The sequence below is a fragment of the Aulonocara stuartgranti genome, assembly GCF_965226115.1.
Source record: "Aulonocara stuartgranti genome assembly, chromosome: 20".
NCBI classification, from domain to species: Eukaryota; Metazoa; Chordata; class Actinopteri; order Cichliformes; family Cichlidae; genus Aulonocara; species Aulonocara stuartgranti.
In genome coordinates this window covers 19,196,288-19,222,277 of record NC_138956.1, presented here as the reverse complement: position 1 = coordinate 19,222,277, position 25,990 = coordinate 19,196,288, and the positions used below count along the sequence as shown (strand labels likewise).

Genomic DNA, 25,990 nt, shown 5'->3' with positions numbered 1-25,990 from the left:
TCCTCATGAATGAAATTTCGAATTTTAAAGTCTTATCCAGCCGCTTCACCACCCTATCAGTCTGAGAGTGGTAGATGCTGGTCCGAATAGATTTAATGCCCAGTAATTCATACAGCTCTTCCAGTGTGCGAGACATGAACGACATGCCCTGGTCAGTCATTATCACAAGATTACCTGAAACAGCGCTTGCGCTACATTCATTGCAGAAATGGTGAGCAGCAGCACTGCTTCCAGGTATCCCCTTGCATAATCCATCAGAACTAATACAAAGCAATAGCCGTGTGCACTCCGGTAAAATAGCCTGATGAAAACCATTCCAATGCACCACCCCTCCACTGCAGCAGAGCCACAGACCAGACCCCTGCCACACTCATGTTTAAGATGGTGTTCCTATGATTCAGATGAATATGCAATTTCTGAGACAATCATGAAATGACAGCAAATAAGAATGATCTGGTACTAACTGTGACTTTGCAAAAATTATAGTTGTTGTCAACAAGCATGTGCTCCCTTAAGCATATTACTAAAAATCTAGATTTAAAATTATCCATCGCTTAAAGGAGAGGTTTAAGAAGTATGCATTTCCAGTTTGTCATTTTAATATTTTGTTTTGTGTCATAAAGAAGTATAATTGAGGAAGAACAGAATAAACAATGTCAGAGCCCCACAAAATGACTTCCAGTTGACCACTGTTATAATTTTCTCTGATAAAAACAATCAGAAACAGACTTCATGAGGGTGACCTGAGGGCCTGATGAAATGGCCCCTTGGCTCACTGGCCAGATTGTGGGACCCAATTGGCATTTCCCATAGAATACCAGAACTGGCAGGCCCTCCACTGGCACCCTGTGCTTTTCACAGATCAGTGAAAGCAAGTACCAGTACCAAGATCTAGCTGGACAAGCACAAGCACAAGAGCACTGTCAGAAGCCATAAGAAGGTTAAGGTCAAGGTCAAATTTATTTATAGAAGTAGACGACATAGGTCAATATAAACAACTTAAACAACAACTACAACTGTTAAAACCAAAATGTTTTGGTCAAAGCGTGTTAAAAGCCAGACCATGAGACTTCCGGTCTGTCGGGCCGAGTGATGGCTGTGTAGAGTAAACACTCCCAACTTTATTACTCTTTTCCCCAACTTATCTAACTTGAAACCTAAAAAACTTGGACTGTAAGTGCTGGATACCTTTTTCCAAAACAAAAATGCCCAGAAAACTCAAGAAAAAGAACATAAGTGAACGTAGAGAAGTGGGATAAGACGCCTCATCCCAAGCTAGTAGTAATATGGAAGAAGAGCAGCAACCTGATGCAAATGCTAATGTGAAAGACCTCCCCCCCTACTAGGGATATGATATTAAAAGAACTGCGTGCTTTCAGAAAAGACACAAATGAGTAGTTTAATGCCATAAGGGAGGATGTGAATGACATCGGCAAAAGACTTGATGAAGCAGATGGATGCATAGTGGAGAACTTGAATCTAGGTTTTGGAGGAGTTGCTAATGGAATTAGCGATATGAGACAAAGCTGATGGATCTAGAGTAATGTTCATTTCGCAAGAATCTCAGAATATACGTCGTGAAGGAAGGGGAAGGACACATTTCCATCGGAGACTTTTTTGGAAAAGACATTGGGTCTCTCTTCTCCCCCCGCGCTGGGGATTGAAAGAGCTCCCAGTACTGTTGCTGAGACAGTACTGGGACGGAACCCTGCCACGCTCATTTGTTGTGAAATTCGCAAGTTATCGTACCAAGGAGGATATTCTCAAGAAGGCTTGGCAGGCTAGGGTGCTTTATTTTCCAAGCCCCAGGATACATTTAGACAATGACTATGCTCCGGAGATACAATGAAGAAGAAGAGAATATGTGGCAACGAAGAAGGTGCTTTGGGACAATAACATCCGCTTTCAGTCCCCTTTCCCGGCCAGGCTGAGAGTGTACTACAGTGATGGAGCAGTGATGTACAACACGGCGCATGAAGAGACTACAAATATAATGAAGAGAGGATTATCGGTAGACGTGAAAGACAGGGCTACACTCTTGGACCAAATAAGACAGCAGACTTGGCAAACAAGTGCGAAGAAGAAACAGTGAAATATGATCCAAAAGCAGGGCTTCAAGGAGCGTCTTCAGGCATTTAGGCACCAGTGTGACTGTGGGTAATTAGGCTACTTGAGATGGAGCATCATATTGGAGGTAAATTTAGGACTATAGAGATTTAAGAGTAACTGAGATCACAGACTATATTGATAAAGATGTTTTAGTTATATATTTTGATAATTTCATAACATGAGCATATAAAAGTAGATTAAAGTTGGGTCACTCATATGCGTAGTGAGCTGGACTCTACAGACCATTGTGCTTTTGGCCTTTGGGCTAAAGAGGGCACTCTTCCACAAGTGGATAGAAGAGCTTTTCCCTCACCAATTACAACTAATATAATGTTTTTGTTCTTGGGAGTCAATGTGATTGTATGTTTTTGCCTTATAGTGTTCTTTTTCACACGTGTTGTTTGTTTGGGTTGTTTTTCTCCCCAGGAGTGTACTTTTCGATTTCTTGTTATTTACAGAGCTTAAAATCACATAATGTTGTAAAATACAGTCTCGTAAGCAAAGTAGTGTCATACAATGTAAATGTCTTGGGGAAACACATTAAAAGAAGCAAAATCATGTCAAAATTAAAAAGAGAAGGAAAAGAAGTTGGCATTTCACAGGAACCCTACCTATCACAGCTAGAGCATGAAAAACTTAGGAAATGGAAATTTAATTAGTATTCACCTTCTTGTCCTCGGGGCTCCAAAAGGGGTGTGGCAATTCTAATATCAAGCAGGAGGGGAGGTTTGTGCTAGTAAAGGGATACCTGGAGGGTACACTGATTACTTTTATTAATATATATGCTCCCCCAGGATCAGAGTTAAAATTCTTTAACCTCCTAAGACCTGAACTCTTTCACGGCATGCATTTTTAATTTCTCTTTGATATTTGGGCTGATTGGGACCCGATGAATGTAAAAACAAAGAATTACCAGATTTTTTTACCTGATTTTTGTTCCTAAGAAAAATGAGAACCACATACAGGGAGTGCAGAATTATCAGGCAAGTTGTATTTTTGAGGAATAATTTTATTATTGAACAACAACCATGTTCTCAATGAACCCAAAAAAACTCATTAATATCAAAGCTGAATGTTTTTGGCAGCCTGGGATCGAACCACCGACCTTCTGATTAGTGGCTGACCTGCTCTGCCACCTGAGCTACAGCCACCCATAAATCAGGTGAACAAGGTGGCCATGTCATTAGTTTTTCTTCTTTTATACCCTTTCTTGCCAGCCATGCTGTGGAATACTTGGACGCGTGTGATGGAGCATTGTCCTGCATGAAAATCATGTTTTTCTTGAAGGATGCAGACTTCTTCCTGTACCACTGCTTGAAGAAGGTGTCTTCCAGAAACTGGCAGTAGGACTGGGAGTTGAGCTTGACTCCATCCTCAACCCGAAAAGGCCCCACAAGCTCATCTTTGATGATACCAGCCCAAACCAGTACTCCACCTCCACCTTGCTGGCGTCTGAGTCGGACTGGAGCTCTCTGCCCTTTACCAATCCAGCCACGGGCCCATCCATCTGGCCCATCAAGACTCACTCTCATTTCATCAGTCCATAAAACCTTAGAAAAATCAGTCTTGAGATATTTCTTGGCCCAGTCTTGACGTTTCAGCTTGTGTGTCTTGTTCAGCGGTGGTCGTCTTTCAGCCTTTCTTACCTTGGCCATGTCTCTGAGTATTGCACACCTTGTGCTTTTGGGCACTCCAGTGATGTTGCAGCTCTGAAATATGGCCAAACTGGTGGCAAGTGCCATCTTGGTAGCTGCACGCTTGACTTTTCTCAGTTCATGGGCAGTTATTTTGGTTTTTCCACACGCTTCTTGCGACCCTGTTGACTATTTTGAATGAAACGCTTTGCAATTTTGAGACTGCTGCATCCCTCTGCAAGATATCTCACTATTTTTGACTTTTCTGAGCCTGTCAAGTTCTTCTTTTGACCCATTTTGCCAAAGGAAAGGACGTTGCCTAATAATTATGCACACCTGATATAGGGTGTTGATGTCATTAGACCACACCCCTTCTCATTACAGAGATGCACATCACCTAATATGCTTAATTGGTAGTAGGCTTTCGAGCCTATACAGCTTGGAGTAAGACAACATGCATGAAGAGGATGATGTGGACAAAATACTGATTTGCCTAATAATTCTGCAATCCCTGTATGAGGATATTCGTTGAAAATTTTGATAGAACAGTAGCAGTATAATGTCCTTGTAAGTGGGTATCAGGCCCTTGTAGAGCAAAATTAAATATTTTGGTCTAAATAACCCAAAATGTGATGTCCACATATGTGGACGCCAGGTCTTAGGAATTGAATTGATTGAACTGATTGTTGTTGTCACAATCAGTGGGCGCAGACCGTGTGGAGGGTGTTTGGAGGACCCAGTTGCGGCAAAACCTTTATTGAACTCAAAGTGAGCCTTTATTGGGGCCAGTAAACAGTAAAGCAAAAATAACCAAACATAAACTATGGCAATGACCTTAACAAAGAGCCTAAACTGGGAAACAGCTAAAGACTAAGACAAACTAAGACTCTAACTTGAACTGTACCTATGAGCTATGAACACGACATGAAAAAGCAAAGAACAGAATTCTGGACTGGCACATGAAAGACTATGAAAACATGACAGGAGCAGATTACTATGAACATGACCAGAACAGAGACTGAAAAACTATGAATCAGTACATATAGCTAGAGTGACAGGAATGGTAACAGACGACGCGACACAAACTGAATGAAACACAGGGACTAAATACCCACAGGGATGATCAGGAGAAGTGGAAAGGAAGAAGAACAGGTGACACATGAACCTAATGACAGGACAGGGGAAGTGAAACTAGATACAATGAACAAAGAACACCAGACTCTTTTAAAATAAACAGGAAACATGGAGACATAGACATGACACGAACTTGACAACAAGGACAGGTAGACACATGGACCAAGGAGACTTAGTATAGGGGAGATGACAAAAACAACTAAGAAACAAAGGTCTAAACTGCAACCTAGAAATTAACTAGATGAGCTAAACTGGAACACAAATGAATACAAAACATACATAAAAACTCAAACACAAGACATTTTAATTTTGGGAGGGGATTTCAATGTTCGACTCAATCTATCCTTAGAATCTTCAAACCTACATGACCCAGGACTAAACAAAATAACCAAAAATGTTAAATTAATTTTAAAGGATTTAGGGCTTATAGATGTTTGGAGAGATTTAAATCCCATAAAACAGGATTATACTTTTCTCTCTAACCTGCATTCATTCTATTCTAGATTGGACTATTTTTTTATGTTCAAAAAAGACCTTAACAGTGTGGATAACTGTAGTATAGGAGTGATGGATTTATCGGACCGTTTATAGCATCCTTCCATGCAATTGCGTTTGTCCCTAACCACCGGAAACCCTCACGTTAACTTTTATCGAGTGGAAAAAAGTTAGCGTTCATCCTTCAGCTGCACTGTGCTAATGTTATGCTAACATAGCTGTTTTGCTAGCGATCACATAGGACATCATTATATACCAGTTAGTCCAACTTCAGTAACCCTACAAAAGTCACTGCTGTTTAGTTTTCTGTCTTAATTTATTTTGGAAGTGATAGCGTTTTAATTTTTTCAGAAATCTCTCAGTCAGAACATGGCATATGATGTTTAGGTGGAAACTAGCGAGCTAACTTCCTGCTAACTTCTAACTCAGTTGAATTTAATATATTCTGTTTTCATGGATGCCTGGATGTTAAACTTAATTGTTACACCTGGTAAAGCAGCAACACTGATCATTTTATTAAAGATGAAAGAATTTAGACGGTTTTTAACTCTCAGTGATGCCGCAGTGTTCCTTTGACTTTGGGACCTGAAGCAGACATAGTTTTAGACCCAGCTTACTCCGCAAGGCTCCTGACTACGGCAGCCGTAGTGCTCCGGCAATCCATTAAGCGGTGCGCCTTCATAGCTTACCAAAGTCGTACTAAAACATTTTCTAAAACATTTTTTGACAGATTTCTGTCGAGGTCAGTAAGCACAACCAGAATTCATACACTGTTGATTTTTCAGGAAATTAAAGGATTTTAAGTGTGCCTTATAGTGTGTAAAATACGTTATACAGAAGAAAAGAATATATCGCGATATATATTGTTACCGCGCATGCTTCAAATTATACCGTGATATGGATTATAGGCCATATCACCCAGCCCTACTATGAGACAAGAGGGCAATCAGCAAAACTATTAGCCTATAAGTAAAAAAAAAAAAAACAATTAGAAAAGATAATTTACAAAATGAAAGAACCTCAAATGAACAGTATACTGTATAAATTGGAAGACATCCAGCTAGCTTTTCTAACATTCTACAAAGAACTATATGCACAATCTAGAGTAGATGATAAATGTATGATATCCTTCTTGGACTCACTCAACTTACCAAAGGTGACTGAAAATCAAAATGCAAACTTAATCAACAAAATATTCGAAATTGAAATTAAGAAGGCTATCTCAAACTCAAAAACAAATAAATCACCAGGACCGGATGGATTTCCAACATTACATATAATTGACTATGTAGTTAAACATAAAAATCAGAGGGTTCTTATTAGTTTAGATGCCAAAAAGGCTTTTGATCAGTTTAATTGGGAATTTTTATATACAGTTCTGGGGAAGTTCGGGTTTCTTCAGTCATGGTCATTCACGCATTATATAACTGCCCAAGGGCAAGAATTAAAGTTAATGGGGCACTTCAAAATCTTTTGATCTACAGCAGGGGTAGGCAACCTTTTTGATGATGAGTGCCATCTAAAATTTCCTCTGAAGTCAATGTGCCATATAATTGCATTAGCAATAAATTTAATAATGCTCTATATTAACAGTTACACACTATATAGAACAACTTTATAGAATTATATTTTTTCGCAGATGTTGGCAGCTATCAGCAAATAGTTATCAGCTATTTTGAAACAAAAAAAGACACTTTTTATCCAGTGTCCAGCGTTCAGACTACCTGATGACACTCATGTGAGAGAAAATCTGCTCACACAGACATGTAGAGCCAAATACTATCAATAAAGGCCTCTGCAATGTTCTGAAGACAGTTAAACTTGTCAGGTAGTGATGTCCAGCAGGAGAAAATGCAAGCTCCATGAACATGCACAGCTGTGGATTCCAGCTGCATCTGTAGTACTGCAAAATTTGACCCCCACAGAGTCGAGCTTTTCAGTTCAATCAGCTGCATTTCGATGTCCTCTGTGTCCAGGCGGTTAATGCGAGACAAACCCAGTTGTTCATTAAACCTTTCTGGTTTGATTAGAAATTAAAACATTGGCTTCATGTCACAAGTTAAATTTTCCGGATAGGCAATGAGAGGGTGAAGACGCGTATGCCAGCAGCTCCTGCACCTGATTTGATGAAATTGCGATAATCATCAAAGGAATACATTTTTCTCCTACAAAGTAATACAGGGGTTGTGAAGAGTTCATTCTTCTCCAAATGCCACCAAAAAAACCAAATCCAAAGCAAGCAGCAACCGAAACGGCCGACTTTGGCGTGGCCTCGGCTGAAAATGACAGTATTAAAACCGGCACACCAGCCATCTCCGCATTTGAGGAGTATACACAAGGTAACAACAAGTGCTGTCAACGATTGCTTCTTTGGACACCAAGATAACTCAAATGAAAGCAGACATTTGTGATACCCTACGCGGGGAAATTGCGGGCTGAGGGCTGAAAATGATGAGACCATCTCAGCTTTGAGAACCGTAATGGAAAACCATAATGTCCAGCTGAAAGATTTATCAGAATCGGCGACAAATACTTCGAACTCCGTGGTGAAATTAGAAGAAAAAGTCAAACAACTTTCTAACAAAGTGGAACAATTGTCTGAAAAATGCATTGACCTGGAAGGGCGTTCAAAGAGGAACAATATAAGGTTAGCCGGGGTACCTGAAGGCAGAGAAAATGGACAGCATGTTAGAGATTTTGTGGCAAAGCTGTTACGAGATCTATTGGACCTGGATGAAACTCCGCTGTTGGACCGAGCACACAGAGCCCTGCGAGCGACCCCAGAAGATGAAGCCCCGCCACGACACTTGATTGCAAGGATACATTACTACCACACCATGGAAGAAATACTACGAAAAGTTTCTACCAGAAAGAATCTGGGTAGGGCGGTGGGGGGGGCGAGGGTTGGGGCCCATATCTTGACTGCATAAGTATGGAAAGTAATAGAATTAAGCCGCCTTAATTTATTCAAATGCAAGACAATGGAAATGTAAAGAATGTGGATTTAACCTTTTGTACATGGAATGTGAAAGGTGTAAATGAGCCTATTAAGAGAGGCAAAGTGTTATCACACTTGAAACCTCTTAAAGCGGATATTATTTTTTTACAAGAAACTCATCTGAAAAATGCAGCTCACAATAAACTTATTGTGTAGATGGATGAAACAGGTGTATTATTCAACATTTTCTGCTAAAACTAGAGGGGTAGCTATATTAATTAAGAAAGATACCCCGTTCAAGCATACTTCCACCATAGCTGACAAGAATGGTAGATATGTATTAGTGACCGGGGAGCTGCACGCTACTCCGATTACCCTACTGAACATTAATGGGCCTAACCATGATGATCCAGAGTTCTACAGAAAGGTGTTCAGCTTAATTTCGGATATACCTAATGGTAATTTAATAATTGGAGGTGATTTCAACTTAGTGTTAGACCCATACTTAGATAAATCCCTCTCCAAAAGAACTACATCGTGTAAAGGTAGCAACTTTATCAAAACATACATGAACAATATGAATATCTGTGATGTGTGGAGAACTTTAAATCCATCAGGCAGAGAGTATTCCTTCCACTCTCCTGCACATAACAGTTATTCAAGGATTGACTATTTTTTGGTGGATGGAAAAATGCTCTCCCTAGTTCGTAATGTAACCTACCACAATATTATTATTTCTGATTAATTGCCCTGCCACCTGCTCCTTTGCACTTAGTGATCTCACTAAAGCATGCAGGACTTGGAGATTCGACCCACAACTACTGAGTGATTTAAAATTTCAACAGTATATAAGTTCTCAGACCTCTTTATTCTTTGATATAAACGATAATGCCGAGACCTCACCAGGCATATTATGGGAAACGTCTAAAGCTTATATTAGGGGGTCTGTGACAAAGTGGGTGAGAAGACCATTTGTCTATATTCTATATTCTTGTTTTGATTTAACCATATTTCACATGTAATCTGCAATAGGTAGTGATGGGACGTTCTGTATCGAGGCTTCGGAGCGTGTGTCGAGTAATGGAGGGGGCGTTTCCGCGAAGCGCGTATCGAGGCTTGCTTCATTTATGGGAGGAACTGAAAATGATGACGTCCGAAGCCTCGCTGCCCGGCTGTACCACGTGACTGGTTCATGAAGTGGTTCGAACTTTGCCGCGAGATATGACAGCGATATAAACCCCTCAGACTTCATTCAAAAATGTGGGTGTTTGATGGAGAGTTGCGGTTAGTGAGAGTTTGGAGACCGTTTGGAGGTTTATGAGAGTGAGGAAAGTCAGGAGAGAATGGAGCCAGCTAAGAAGAGGAGGATGTCCTCCCCTGTGTGGGAACATTTTGATCTTATTCCTCCCAACAAGGTATGTAAATTTCTACAGAAGATGTATTTTCATGATACTGATGGTGCAATACAATTTATGTTGAGCTGTCTTGACTTTTGTACAAGGTGAAGTGTTTGCTATGTGCCAGGGAGCTGGGATATGACAACAACAACACCTCATCCATGCTTAGGCACTACAGAGCTTTGCATGAGAATAAGGGGAACACCGATTGTGGAGCAAGACCAGGTGAGCCATCAAATGCAATGATAATATAGGATGCAGTAATGTTACTAAATGATATAACAATATTATACAACTGTTATAAGTTACGTGTGTGATATTTATATTTGTGCTTTATCTTTATTGTCTTTCCTCAGGAGAACAATCTCAAATAGATGAAGACCTGGTCAGCATGGTGATTGAGGACTCCCAGCTATTTAGCATTGTGGAGGACAAAGGATTCAAAAGATTTGTTAAATCATTAAATCCTAGCTATGTTCTCCCCACTAAAAAGGTCATAAAAGCAGTGAAAATTTAGTTTTTACAGAATAAAATGTGAACAGGCAGGACTGAGGCTCAAAGCCTCAGTGTGTAGCTGTCCATACCTCAACGTTACAAAAGCACAACTACTGTCCACACCCCAACCACACCTCACCTCACAGTAAATGATCATTTCCATTTCAAGCATTTCCAAATAATCATTTCCCATACTGCCACTATAAATATACACAGTATACTGCCATCACTACAATATACATGTTTTACACACTCCTTTTGTTGTTGACATTTACAGGCTGTGTGCAAAATGCCACACTCTTCAAATTCATGCCAGCTATTATTTTTACGTCCAGTAGGTGTCCTGCTAGAGCAAATGAAGCTTCATGAAGCTTCGCGTTGGGGTGAACCAATTGGATGAAAAGCTTCAGTGCTTCATGGGGCTTCATCTGCCCATCACTAGCAATAGGCAAACCTCTACTATCCCGGGTTTGTTTATGTTCTGCACTTTTACAGATTATATAATATAACATCTTGGTTTAAATCAATTCATACAAGTTTGTTAAGTTAACATGTTATTTATTTCAACTGTTAATTTGTATTGTTTAGAACTTACCTTACCTACCTGTCTTGCAGAAGCAAAAGGAGGAAATGTAGTTTTACTTCCTGCTTTATACCTTCTGGGTTCATCTGAGGTCACAGGAAGAGACCAAGTGCAGAAGGGGAAGAATTCTTGTAATTTAATAAAGTTGATTTTAGAGGGTTTATAAAGAAATAGATTTACTGTTGTGATATGTATTGATTACACCACAGAGTTTATGTTGCCAGTCAAGAGGAGTAGTAGAGGATTGAATATAATCATGTTCATCTTACCTACCTACTGAATGGAATAGTCCAGAGGAGAAATTGTTTGATTAAGTGGACTATTTAAGCAGACGAACTCAGGTGTTTCGAGAGAAAGGTTCAGGTCAGTGTAGCTGTGTGCAGTTTGACCTTAATTTCCGTTGATGTAAGTTCAGTTATGTTTATTTGAATTGAGTTAATTATAGAGTTGAGTTTCTTATTTGTTTCTTTGTAAAAATTGTTTGGGCCACAAAATGGTGAATAAATCACTTGCTACACTGGACAGTAGTGATGGGCAGATGAAGCTTCATGAAGCACTGAAGCTTTTCATCCAATTGGTTCACCCCAGCACAAAGCTTCTTGAAGCTTCATTTGCTCTAGTAGGACACCTACTGGACGTAAAAATATTAGTTGGCATGAATTTGAAGAGTGTGGCCTTTTGCACACAGCCTGTAAATGTCAACAACAAAAGGAGTGTGTAAAACATGTATATTGTAGTGATGGCAGTATACTGTGTATATTTATACTGGCAGTATGGAAAATGATTATTTGGAAATGCTTAAAATGGAAATGATCATTTACTGTGAGGTGAGGTGTGGTTGGGTGTGGACAGTGGTTGTGCTCTTTAACGTTGAGGTATGGACAGCTACACACTGAGGCCTCAGTCCTGCCCATATTTTATTCAGTAAAAACTAAATATTCACTGCTTTTATAACCTTTAGTGGGGAGAACATAGCTAGGATTTAATGATTTAACAAATCTTTTGAATCCTCTCCTCCACAATGCTAAATGGCTGGGAGTCCTCAATCACCATGCTAACCAGGTCTTCATCTATTTGAGATTGTTCTCCTGAGGAAAGACAATAAAGACAAAGCACAAATATAAATATCACACACGTAACTTATTACAGCTGTATAATATTGTTATATCATTTAGTAACATTACTGCATGCTATATTACCATGGCATTTGATGGCTCACCTGGTCTTGCTCCACAATCGGTGTCCCCCTTATTCTCATGCAAAGCTCTGTAGTGCCTAAGCATGGATGAGGTGTTGTTGTTATATCCCAGCTCCCTGGCACATAGCAAACACTTCACCTTGTACAAAAGTAAAGCCGCGTAACATAAATTGTATTGCACCATCAGTGTTATGAAAATACATCTTCTGTAGAAATTTACATACCTTGTTGGGAGGAATAAAATCAAAATGTTCCCACACAGGGGAGGACATCCTCCTCTTCTTAGCTGGCTCCATTCTCTCCTGACTTTCCTCACTCTCATAAACCTCCAAACTGTCTCCAAACTCTCACTAACCGCAACTCTCCATCAAACACACTCACATTTTGATTGAAGTCTGAGGGGTTTGTATCGCTGTCATAGCTCGCGGCAAAGTTTGAACCGCTTCATGAACCAGTCACGTGGTACAGCCGGGCAGCGAGGCTTCGGACGTCATCATTTTCAGCTCCTCCCATAAATGAAGCAAGCCTCGATACGCGCATCACGGAAACGCCCCCTCAATTACTCGACACACGCTTCGAAGCCTCGATACAGAACGTCACATCACTACTGGACAGCATCAGTCTCCTGCACTTCTTTGACTGCTTAAGTCGAGTCCTACCACAGGGTCCATAATATCATATCAAGCTTCACGGAATAAAAATAATAAACTAGAACAGTTAAAATTAGAAAAAATAATCCATGATTTGGATAACAATGCAAAGGCTCCCTCTTTAGATAAGTACAACACTATTTGTGCATTAAAATATAAACTAAACCAGATATTAACTAGCAATATTAATAGAGCGTTCATTTTTGTAAGACAGAAGTATTTTGAATTTGGGGATAAACCACACAAGTTGTTAGCTAGACAACTAAAGAAGTTAGAAAATGACAGAACGATTCACAAAATTAGATCACGTAATGGAAACCTGGTCACATCGCATAGAGATATTAATGATAACTTTAGACAGATTTATGAATCTCTTTTTACCTCTCATCCCACTGCAGGGCCTAAAGATATGCAGGATTTTTTAGATAAGTGTGATCTTCCTGTGTTAGATCAGGTGAATCGCAATATTTTGAATGCCAAGATTAGAACTGAAGAAATCACTAAATCTATTGGTTTATTAAAAAATGACAAGAGTCCAGGTCCAGATGGGTTAGGGAATGAATTCTACAAACACTTCAAGATTAAACTTGTTCCATATCTATCTAAACTGTACAACCATGCATACAAAGAGGGCACCCTAGCACCAACTTTGAATGAAGCAATTATTATAGTACTCCCAAAAAAGGTAAAGTCTTGGAGGAAGTGGGATCATACAGACCTATTTCTTTATTAAACTCAGATCAAAAAATCCTGGCTAAAATACTAGCGAGTAGACTTAATACGGTAATAGATAAACTGGTACATCCAGACCAAACAGGCTTCTGTCAGCGGTGTGTGTGGAGGCGTGGAAGAGATTACCCAAACGCTGGACTCACGGTGCAGAAATGAAGAGGATTTATTGGAGGGTGAAAGAATAAAGCAGGAACGATGGAGTAGCTGGCTGGCTGACTGACTAACTGAACATACTGGCGGAGAGACACATTACCATCAGACGTACATCAATGACACGACAGAGAACTGGTGAAACCGAGGAACTTAAATACACAGGTTGAACGATGACAATGATTGGAAGCAGGTGAGTACAGGGCTGAACATAATCTGACTAATGACACGGGAGACAAGCTGACACGGGGAAAAAACAGGAAGTGAGAACATTAAAGTGGCGAACTAAACTGAACATGAACAAACTGAAATGACTGGGTCAACGACCCAGGAACCCTGACAGTACCCCCCTACAAAGGCCGGCACCCGACGGCCAAAAGAAAAAAAACCAGAACAGGGCGGGCGGAGGGGGCCCAGGACGGAGGGACGGAGTCCACACAGAGACAGTTCAGGCGGGCGGCCACGCGGCCCGAGGCCAAAACGAGACAGTTCAGGTGGGCGGCCACGTGGAAGGCAGCAGCGACCACTGAGCCGGTCCGGTGGGCGGCTGCAGCGGCCGAGATGAGACAGTTCCGGTGGCCGGCCACGTGGTCTGTGGCCGAGATGAGAAAGTTCAGGGGGCCGACCGTGCGGAAGGCAACGGCGGCCACTCAGGCGAAGGCGGTCCGGGGCGGTCCGGTGGTCGACCACGCCGGTGACGAGGAGAAGGCGGCCGAGGAGCAGCTGCAGGAGGCGGCACGGGAGCCGGCGGAGGCTGAGGAGCAGCTGTAGGACCAGGTGAAGCAGAAGCCGAAGCCGAGTCTGAGGCCGGACCAGGCGAAGCAGAAGCCGAAGCCGAGTCTGAGGCCGGACCAGGCGAAGCAGAGGCCGAGGCTGGACCAGGCGAAGCAGAGGCCGAGGCCGGACCAAGCGAAGCAGAGGCCAAGGCTGGACCAGGCGAGGCAGAAGCAGAGGCCGAGGCCGGACCAGGCAAAGCAGAGGCCGAGGCCGGACCAAGCGAAGCAGAGGCCAAGGCTGGACCAGGCGAGGCAGAAGCAGAGGCCGGGCCAGGCGAGCAGAAGCAGAGGCCGGACCAGGCGAGGCAGAAGCAAAGGCCGGACCAGGCGAGGCAGAAGCAGAGGCCGGACCAGGCGAGGCACAGGCCAAAGCTGGACCAGGCGAAGCAGAAGCAGAGCTAGGTGACAGCGAGGCAGCCGCAGCGGGCTCCTCGGGCCCTCCAGCTGATGAGGCATGAGGCTGGTGCGGTTCTCCTGAACCCCCAGCTGACGAGGAAGGTTGCTGGACGGGCTCCTCGGGCCCTCCAGCTGACGAGGCATGAGGCCGGACGGGCTCCTCGGGCCCTCCAGCTGACGAGGCATGAGGCCGAACGGGCTCCTCGGGCCCTCCAGCTGACGAGGCATGAGGCCGGACGGGCTCCTCGGGCCCTCCAGCTGACGAGGCAGGTTGCCGGACGGGCTCCTCGGGCCCTCCAGCGAAAACGGTCTCAGAACCAGTGGGCACTGGAGCCCCTGGCACACACAGGACAGAACCAGCAGGCTCTGGGTGCTGTGGCTGCAGGTACGGGAACCGAACAGGATGGTGGACGGGCGACTGGACTACTGACTGGACAGGAGCAGACTGAGCTACAGGTGACTGGACAGGAGCAGACTGAGCTACAGGTGACTGGACAGGAGCAGACTGAGCTACAGATGAGTGAACTGACGGGGCAGGAGCAGACTGAGCTACAGGTGAGTGAACTGACGGGGCTGGAAGCTGAACAGCAGGTGAGTGAACTGACGGGGCTGGAAGCTGAACAGCAGGTGAGTGAACTGACGGGGCTGGAAGCTGAACAGCAGGTGAGTGAACTGATTAGGCTGGAAGCTGAACAGCAGGTGAGTGAACTGATTGGACTGAAAGCTGAACAGCAGGTGAGGGAACTGACTGAATTGAAAGCTGAACAGCAGGTGAGGGAACTGACTGAATTGAAAGCTGAACAGCAGGTGAGGGAACTGACTGGAGTGGAGATGCTAAAGGAGGAACAGAGGTAGGCGAGGCTGACGACGGAGCTGAGGTTGGTGTGGCTGATGGCTGAGCTAATGACGGAGATAAAATTACGGCTTGGGCTAGTAAGGCTGGTGCCTGGGCAGGGGACAGTTCAGCTAATCTAACGAGGGATAGTGCGAGGGCGTGAAAGGCTGGGTCAGGAGGTGGATGAAGTGGGTTCAGCTGGTCGCTGATCAGCTGTCTCCCCCTCTTTCTCTCTTCTCCTCTCTCTCGCCACGGCTGAACTCATTATGGGTTCACGCCCTTGGCCCACGCCCTCGGAGGAAGAAACACCTGCGCCTCATCAGTGTGGTATTTAAGACGGGAAGCAACGGCTGGTCTTCGCTGGATCGTTGTGAGAATCGCGTCAGTGAAAGTCGAGCGCCCCAGCAAGTATTTTCCCATGCAGTGTGTGTTTAGCATTTAACAAGCGTCTCTTTGTGTACAGATTCCCTGGACTGTTTACCTGGTGTGCGAGTGGATTCGTGTCTGGATTGTGTGGAGAGAAACGAGCGTGTTCCCCTGGATTTTCCCCGGACCCCTGCCCCCCTCACCTTTTGTACATAGGACTGCCCCGCACCCTTGTAAATAGCACTGCCCCGTATCTGTGTATATACACTCATTGGACATTGTTCTGTAATAAATTCTCTTGTGTACATCATCCCCGGAGTCCTACGCGTGAGTCCACCTTGTACGTCGTGACAGTCAGGCATCATATCGGCTAAGATGAACAGGCACATGGGTCAATACATGAGTGGGGCACGGAAAGGGATTGGCAAGAATACCAGAGGCGCAAAACACCAGCTACTGGTAGACAGACTGCAAGACCAGACTGACCAACCTGTGCACTGCCTGGATTGATTACAAAAAGGCCTATGACTCAATGCCCCACAGCTGGATACTGGAATGCCTAGAATTGTACAAGATCAACAGGACCCTAAGAGCCTTCATCAGGAACTCAATGGGGATGTGGCGTACAACACTAGAGGCCAACTCCAAGCCCATAGCACAAGTCACCATCAAGTGCGGGATCTACCAAGGAGATGCTCTGTCCCCACTGCTGTTCTGCATAGGCCTGAACCCCCTCAGTGAGATCATTAACAAGACTGGCTACGGATACCGACTACGGAATGGAGCAGTTGTCAGCCACCTCCTGTACATGGATGACCTTATGCTGTATGCCAAGAGTGAACGAGACATTGATTCACTGATCCACACTACCAGGCTATACAGCAATGACATTGGAATGTCGTTCGGACTGGAGAAGTGTAGTCGAATGGTAACAAAGAGAGGGAAGGTAGTCAGAACTGAGGGGATTGAACTACCAGAAGGCAACACTGGAGACATAGAGGACAGTTACAAGTACCTGGGGATCCCGCAGGCGAATGGGAACCATGAAGAGGCCGCTAGAAAGGCTGCAACCACCAAGTACCTGCAGAGGGTCAGGCAAGTCCTGAGGAGTCAGCTGAATGGTAAGAACAAGATCCGGGCCATCAACACCTACGCCCTGCCCGTGATCAGGTACCCTGCTGGGGTAATAGGCTGGCCAAAGGAGGAGATAGAAGCCACTGACATAAAGGCAAGAAAGCTCCTTACCATGCATGGAGGGTTTCACCCCAAGTCCAGCACCCTGAGGCTGTACGCTAAGCGGAAGGAAGGGGGGCCGGGCACTGGTGAGTGTCAGCACCACAGTCCAGGATGAGACAACAAACATCCAAGAATACATTGGGAAGATGGCCCCAACTGACCGAGTGCTCAGTGAATACCTCAGGCAGCAGAAACCCAAGAAAGAGGAGGGAGACGAGGAACCATCATGGAAGGACAGGCCCCTGCACGGTATGTACCACCGGCAGATAGAGGAGGTGGCTGATATCCAGAAATCCTACTAGTGGCTGGACAATCATTACCTTCTGGAATGTTTTAAGCCAGGCACCCACACCTCCACTCCGCTGCATCTCAGCCACTATCGCTCTGGCAGCAACGGCGCTAGAGCCAGAGCAGGGGAGAACAAACCATTTTGGGAGGGGGGTAGGGGTTATCTATACTTTTGTTGTTAAAATGTTCCATCTCAATTAAGTACTGTATGCTTTTTATATTTTTAGTAGTGTGTCCCACAAACAGCAAATATTGTCAAAAAAAGTAAGAAATCTTGGGTGGTTCTTTGATTCCCGACTATGTTTGCTACCCTACAATCCGTCCTGCTTCCTTGGAGAGGAGGTTCGTACACCACAGAATTCTTCAGGGCAATGAAGGATTAGGCTAAGTGCAGTGAGATTGTATCATATATATATCCTTGATCATAATTGATCAGTGGTCCATTGTGGTATCAATCAGACCACTGGTCTTTGATAATTATGATTGACATGGCAGCACTGAATGCACATGTGCTGTATCAAGCATGCACCGGGACAAAGGAAAGACGGGTGGACTTCCTGGTGGAGCTGGATTCATCATTGCTGGGAAGAAGGCAAGAAAAGAACAGTTGCTTCGGACACAACCCTCCACACCTAGCCCTGGAAAAAGAGCCATGTGTCAGGTCAAACACAAATGCAAGAACAATCATGCCACTGTGCGATGTATTCACTGCTACAGATACACATGTGGTAAATGCAGACTACAGATACCATGGCAGTGCCAGGATTGTGAGCGATTGCTGAAGATGTTGAAATGTACTCACTCACTTTTTATTATTATTTGTAAATATGTGTACAAATGGTTGGGGTTTTTTTGTACTGTTTTTATCAATAAATCTCAGCAACAAAGGAAATACACCCATGTCTGTTGATTTCTCCCTAAGATGGCAAACTGAAACACAAGTTTCCTTGTGGCTCAGGAAACTAACCACTCCAAGTTGGTGACTTTTGGGGATTTATTTTCCTGGATGATTGAGAATGCATCAAGACGAACACAAAAGGAAGTTCACCGCTTTTAGCAGCTCCCCCCCCCCCCTTCACACACCCCCACTCCCCTCCAGAATTCTCAGGTAACAACCTAATTTACATATGAATGACTAGCCAATTTAGCTTCCACTTGGCTGAACCAGCCATTTGGCTTGTTGGGTCTAAAGTCAGACCCCGCTGATCCCAGAACTTATTCCCGTGAAAGAAAAACAAGGCAAACGGCGATCGATCGTTTTACTCGCAAGGGAGGCCTTGTCGGTATCTCAGCTCATCACAAATGACGACGGCCCCCTCTCGCTCCCTTTTATTGACAACGTTCACACAATAAACAATAGTTTACAACACATACCTTCCCCACGTAACCCCCCTTGGTTACAAAAGACAAGGCACTGGGTGTGTGTGTGTGTGTGTGTGTGTGTGTGTGTGTGTGTGTGTGTGTGTGTGTGTGTGTGTGTGTGTGTGTGTGTGTGACCCTGCTGATCAAAGGGTCATATAACATATGACGCACAGCAGGAACATCCTTGGTCATAAAGAGGGTAGTCTCCCCCACACCCTAGATGGTTCACCCTAGATAACACAGTGAAGCCATACAAAGGGGAGGAAGTTTGCCAACATCAAACAAGGGTGTTCCTGTGATAAAAAAACACTACCACCCCCCTCCCAGAATCTTAAGGATCTGGGGAGGGGAGGACTAAAAGAATACTTTAAAACTATGTACAAATGATAAACATAAAAATGACAAACATTTAACATTTCAACTTAATATGGCTGGTGGCGGGTTTTAAAGGTAGAAGCCTGGGACTTCCAGTAAGGGGGGAAAAGGGGGCACAGAGTTGCTAGATTGCAAATCTCTCATCTGCTAAGCGCCGCAGCAAACATCGGCACCGAGTTGCCAGGTTCTCGGCTACTCATCCCTCCTCTGCTAAACTCCACAGCAAACGTTGGCACCAGGTCGTCAGGTTCTCAGCCACCTATCCCTCCTTCACAAAATTCTGCCGAAAACCTTGGCACCGAGTTGCCAGGTTTCCAGCCTCTCACGCCTCCTCGGCTAAACTCTGCAGCAAACCTGAGTTGCCAGGTTCCTTTATCCCTCATTCGCAAAAGCAGCAGCAGCTTTTCTACCATCAGGTTGGCAGTTCTCTGCATAGACAAAATAAATTGTAAGGTTCACATAATTGAGGAAGGAGAGTACAAACAACCAGGTCCAGAAGATCTTGGTCAAACAATTGATTTTAATGAATACACGCGTGGGAAGATGACTCTGTACGCAGACAGGAATTAATCTTCGACTTAATCAAAGCATACACAGATTTTTATAGCATCAGGGTTTGAATTAATGACGCCCCTTCATACGTCACAGACAGAATATATACATACGTCAAATCAAAACCCCAATGACTTTTAACACAGTTTAAAAGAACATTGTCTTCTATCTTCATGGCCGGTACTTCCTGTCACTGCCGGATGCTCTCTTGTCGTCTTGACACCTCAGCAGCAGTTCTGCGACAAACTGCTCTTTTTGCAACCCCAAGCAAAACATGATTAAACTTCCACCTATAAATGATTCTCTCTAACTGAGTGTGTGTGTGTGTGTGTCGTCCTCAAATGCTCTCTCATCTCACCCGTTGCACTTCTGACCTTTTACCAGACCAGAGGCTCATCCTTATGTGTAATAACCTAACTGAAACTACATGTACTATGTTGAATAAATGTTTTAATCAAGAACCTCTACTAAGAGCTTAATAAAAGAATATAAAAGTATAACAGACAATTTGAATAACCTAATAATTCAAATAGCCTCGTCTAACCTGCTCCTCAGAATAACTTAAACTCTGCTTTCACTTCTGCAAACTCTCTGCAACTTCCTGTCAACTCCTGCAACTTAGTCTTTCTGAAAGACACACACTGTTTAAACCTCCGAATGCAATATCAATACTGTAAATTATATTATTAATACAATGGTAATGATGATGATTATTTAACAATAGCAGTAAAATAATTTCCCTGCTCCACAAAATAAATAAGCAAAAAAGCACCAGGTTGCCAGGTTTTCCTTCATCCCTCATTTGCATGCAGCATCTAGCTTCCCTACTACTGAACTGCCAGTTTCTCTGCATCTATAATTGCAAGCAGCAGCAAACCCTTCTAGCACCATGGTGTCAGGTTCTTGCCATATCTGCCATGTGCAAATCATAGCGACAAGCTTCTTACCCCTGAGTTGCCAGTTCCTGTCCATTCATCATGGCTAAAGCAGCAGAGAATTCTTCTACGTGGTTCTTTCTATATCCATCATTCTTAATCGCAGCAGCAAACTTCTTCCACCACGTTGCCAGTTTCTCTGCATCCATTATTGCAAAGCAGTAGTAAAGCCCTCTGGCACCGGGATGCCAGCTTCTCTTCCTCTGTCCCTCCTTTACGAATGCAACATCAAGCTTGGCACCGAGATGCCTGGTTCTTCTTTATCCCTCATTCGCAAATACAGCAGCACACTTTCTAATATAGAGTTGCCAGTTTCTCTGCATTTATCACAGCAACGCAGCAGTGAATCCTTCTACCGCTGGGATGCCAGCTTCTCTGCATCTACCCCTCACATGCTAAGCAGCAGACGTTCCTTTCGGCCCCAAAATGGCAGGTTCCATGTCTCTATTCCCCATTTGCAATGCAGAAAAAGCTCTTTGCCCCGAGATGCCAGGTTCCATTCTTTAAGCAGCTTACCCTTCTGGTACTGGATTGGCAGCTTCTGCCATCAATCACTTGAGCAAAAAAAAAATCCTCTCTCCAGAATGCCAATTTCTCTGTTTCGTCCAGTCTTCCACAAGATGTAGCAGCAAACTGCTCCAGCACCGAGATGCCAGTTTCGCTGCCATCTTGCCTGACTTCGCAAAGCACTGGCGAACCTTCGTGGCACCGGGATGCCAGGTTCTGTCCTCTATCGCTCCTTTTAAGGCATCCAAACTTCGCCATGTGCATAATTCTTCATTGCGTCCCTTCACTTCTCATGTGCTTTCACTAGCATCATCAGGCATCCACCCTCGACACAATCATTCAAGACGGCTCTCTAAGTCGAAACGCGTCTAAACGGCTTATCATCTCCCACAAAGTCCAGTGGGCTCACACTATGCTCTTGAACAATTTTTGGGGGTTATTATTATAGAGATTATTTTCCTCTAATCAGTCTTTCAATTCATCAACTCTTCCCAAGCTGCTGCTGTCACTTCTGTTCATTCAGAAATCCGCTGGTCGTGGCAGATGGCTGCCCCTCCCTGAGCCTGGTTCTGCTGTAGGCTTCTTCCTGTTAAAAGGGAGGTTTTCCTTCCCACTGTCTCCAAAGTGCTTACTCATAGGGGGTCATATGATTGTTTCCTCAAGACATCATTGTAGGGTCTCGAGGCGTCTGTCACTGTGGCTTGGTGCTGTATAAATATGTCGAATCAAAAATCAAATTATTCCGCTGACATCTTCGATCTTCGTATTGCACTGTTATTACTGCTTTTAGGGGATGCCTTCTTAGGGGATCTGCCATGCCCGGGAACCGTCGCCAGTCCCCTTTGAGGCCTTCCCCAAACCGCAGCTCAATTCATGTCCAGGCATTCACCTTTACCTACTAAAACGCTGTCAAACCTAAAATGAGGACGTGGGCCCAGCTAGTGAATTGGAGATTACATATTGGAATTTCAGGAGCGGGACTACGCCTCCAAACACGCTCCTTCCTGTTGTTATCTATGTAGGTTCCCCCAGTTCTGCAAGCTGCTCATTCTTGTTTATGTGCCCCACCCTCCTTCCCTCCTTGTTCTCAATTCTTTAAGTTCTTCACTCCTATTTATTACATGGGGATCTGCAAGGCCTGGTAGCTGTTGCCAGTCCCCTTCGAGGCCTTCCCCCTATCGAAGCTCAATTCATTTCCAAGCATTCTCCTTTACCTACTAAAACGCTGTCAAACCTAAAATGAGGACATGGGCCAAGATAGTGAATTTACATATACAGGCCAGTGGACACTCTGATGAGGACATACACATCCTGGACAGGGAGGAACGCTGGTTTGAACGCGGAGTCAAGGAGGCCATTTACATGAAAAGGGAACGACCATCTCTGAATCGAGGAGGACTAAGGGTAAATCCTTCCCCATTTTACAATGCTGTGATTGCAACCATTCCCCAACTCTCTGTGAGTGGTACTCATAGCCATTGATCAGTGGGCCTTGATCAGTGGTTGTTGATCAATGGTCATGAGAATTTGCATAATTTTGATGAAGGTGACCTCCCAGCCCATTGTTCCTTCAGTGGGCTGGTTTCAGTCATTATGCAAATGTACTCTTTGTAAGACTGGGGAAACCTGCAGTCAGCTGAGACTGAAGAAGTCACTTGGATGAGTGACAAAATGTTTCTCCCACTGAGAACGCTACGTCCAGATGAACAGAATCAACTTTTGTTAGTTATGAATAATTTTCTTTTTTCTTCTGGTTAAAATTTCATTTAAAAAAATCATGAAGTCATTACTAGAAAAGTTTAAAAGAATGCTTGGCTAACCAGGCTCTGACTCTTTGACAGCTTGGCTACAGTGCTGTAAATAAACCAAGCGTTTTTCTTATTTTCTTCAATCAATGATGAATTGTTAGATGTTGTAGAGGTCCGTTGTTTTTTTTTTTGTTTTTTTTTTTTTAAATGACATCAGAAACAGCAGTATGCGACATTACGTGATGGCAGAGCTTCAGTTCATCCTTTGTCATTTTTTTTTTTTTTTTTTTTTTTTTTAATAAATAGGACAGGGGGAATGAATGAGAGAGAGAGGGGGAGAGAAAGAAAGAAAACCCAAGGGGAGAAGAGACGGTGAGAAGGGGGGGAAGAGAGACAAAAAAAAAAACTCCTGGGTCACCTGTATGGAGAAAAAACAAACAAACAAACAAACAAACAGAGGAGACAGCAAACAACAAAGAGCAACATAATAATAGAGAAAACAAAGCACCATCACAATAAACTAGCTAGTCATAGATATCAGTATTTACTAAGTAATAAACGATATTGTGCAGCACGCAAGATAGACAGCGCACAGTGTGCTTTGAGGCAGCAGCCAAGAAAGCTTTAGTACGCGTCTGTGAATACCCATGTGTGCATACCTGTGTGGATCAGCATGCTTGCATTCCAAAGGTTTCTCCATGTAATGATCTGCTAGGGAGTGTGGGGGGGCCACAGCCCCGTCCTCCAGGGTGTGAAGCGGGTATGGAGGAGATCAAAACTCCAGACATCCAGAGGCCCCCAGAACACAAGAGACCATGGAAGACCAACAGAGGGGCAGCCGCGCCACTGTTCCAGTAAGAGCTGAGGAGAGTCCCAGATGAGGGCTCACTCAGCAGTAGAGGTCCGTTGTTAATAAACCCTCAGACAGGATGGAATACTGGTGGTCATGAAAGGGAACAGATGATGGAAAAAAGGCATCAACAGACTTCAGCAGTTTTTCAGGGCTCTGAATATAATTCTTTTAAGTAGAAAAAGGTTCAACAATCTCACCAGTGGTACATCTTAACGTTAGCCACAGCTTATGTCAACCTTGTCAAATCCCCTTATCAAGCTTAAATCTTCCTTAAATAGACACAGACCATGCCACCAACAAAATTAAGAGATCCGCCTCAACACTCCACCTACAAATAAGCATATACAGTGAAATACTGCTGTCATTTTAATACACTACACATAAATCTGACTACAAAACTAATGGCAATTAAATAATATACAAACAAACTAAATAAAATCAAAGTAAACATTCAGTCCTCTCCCACCCTCAGCTCTCAAACCCTCAATGGTTTACCCCACTGAAGGTGGACAATTAGGGAATTCCCTTCAGATGAACATAATTAGCCTATGGACATGCAAACACTCCATGAATCTGGCCTTCAGGAAGTTGAGCTCAAAAGCGAGACTGGTTAGTGGACTTTAAAATAAAAGCTAACAAAACCAAAACAATATTTCTATCAGAGATTGTGAGACAATAATGACAAATAAAATTGTTTTTTTTAGTTTTCCAATTAAGGTGGACAAGGCTAAGAGTCAGGCTTTGAAATGAGCTAAAACTCTGTCTGGTTCTATGGTTGATTATTAATTTCGAGTACAAGATTATCACTACTCCTCATCCTCGTCCAAGAATTCTGACAGTTAATATGACTGTGGTGCTTATTCTTTTATTCTATCACTCTTCGTTACCCCCAGCTGGTTGAGTCAAATGCCTGCCCTTACCAGAGACTTGCTCCTTTCTGTTAAAAGGGAGTTTTTCCTTCTCATTGTCATCAAGTGCTTGCTTAAAAATCCAAAGTAGAAAAAACTTATATATTTTACTGTAACAACGACAAACGTTTAATGAATCATTTTCATAATTTGAAACGAAAATAGACAGCTGGGATATTCAGCATGATTGTTTTCTCATTGAAATCTGAAATGTTTTCTAATTATTCCTGTACTTGTTCTGAGCAGAGTATATGTACAAAAAGTGCATGACTGCAAGTCAGAAAGGCTGAGGAAAGTATGAAAAATATCTTAAATATCTTACTTTGGCTACAGTCAGGTGTATGCTTGGACAAAACTAGCAGCACTTAATATAAAACGCTCATATTACCACCTAGTCAGCTTCAGCAAGTTGCTGGGTCAAAACCTTTGCATTTAGCCATAGTTACGACTTGTGTCCGTAGTGGCATCGGGTGTTTTCTTATTTAAAGTTAAAGTAACTGTCAGAAAAACTGACTTGTAATTTAGGTCAAGATTTGCAGTGCAAATGTGAAATATCAACTGGCTGGAATCAAATTGTGGCTATGTATATGTGTTTTCTCACTCTGGTTAAATTTCTACGGTTTGAGATCTTCTCAAACACAGACCTGTGTTTTGTGTTCTCAGGCCATCTGATGTTGAGGATGAGTCGCAAGCACTTGTTGATGAAAATGCTGGTAGGGGTCTTGGTCACCCGCCACGTCTCGGACCCAAACAGAAGGACTGCTTTCACATTGCTGTTGAAGATGCAGATCTTGCTGTGCTGAGATAAGGCTTTGGAGTTCCGGATGGGTCGCAGGGTGTTGAATGCAAGCCTTGCTTTGTTGTTCCAGCTCCTAACGTCTTCATCTGCGTCGCTGTTGACTATGCTTCCTAGGTAGACAAAGCGGTTGGTTTCCACCAAGCCTTCTCCCTGTAGTTGCAGTGGATATTCTTGTCGGTTGTTCAACCGCATCACCATCGTTTTTCTGACATTGATCCTGAAGATCTTTTCTGCCTCTTCAGCGAGCCGGGTAAGCTTGTACTGTGCATGTTGCTGCTTATGGGACAGAAGATTGATGTTGTCTGCAAAATCCAGGTCCTCCAGCTGTTTGGTGAGGGTCCACTGGATACCGGTGTTGCTGCCCTCTGTGGGTTCTTCTCATGATCCAGTCCATGACAATCAGGTGTGGTTCTCTATTGTCTCTTTGTCCCCCAACGCCTCGAAACTGTTCCTGACTTCCCAGTTGAACTCTTTTGCTTTCTTGACGTCTTTCAAAAACTGTATGTTGAACTTATGGTGTGGTCTTCCAGAAGAGTCAC

At 43.6% G+C, this 25,990-nt stretch overlaps 1 protein-coding gene across 2 annotated transcripts in view; it reads left to right on the top strand.

Moving 5' to 3' along the window:
• The window catches only part of LOC309696401 (voltage-gated potassium channel subunit beta-2-like), a 248,267-nt gene that overhangs the window by 25,109 nt on the left and 197,168 nt on the right, over positions 1 to 25,990 (top strand). The window lies entirely within an intron of this gene.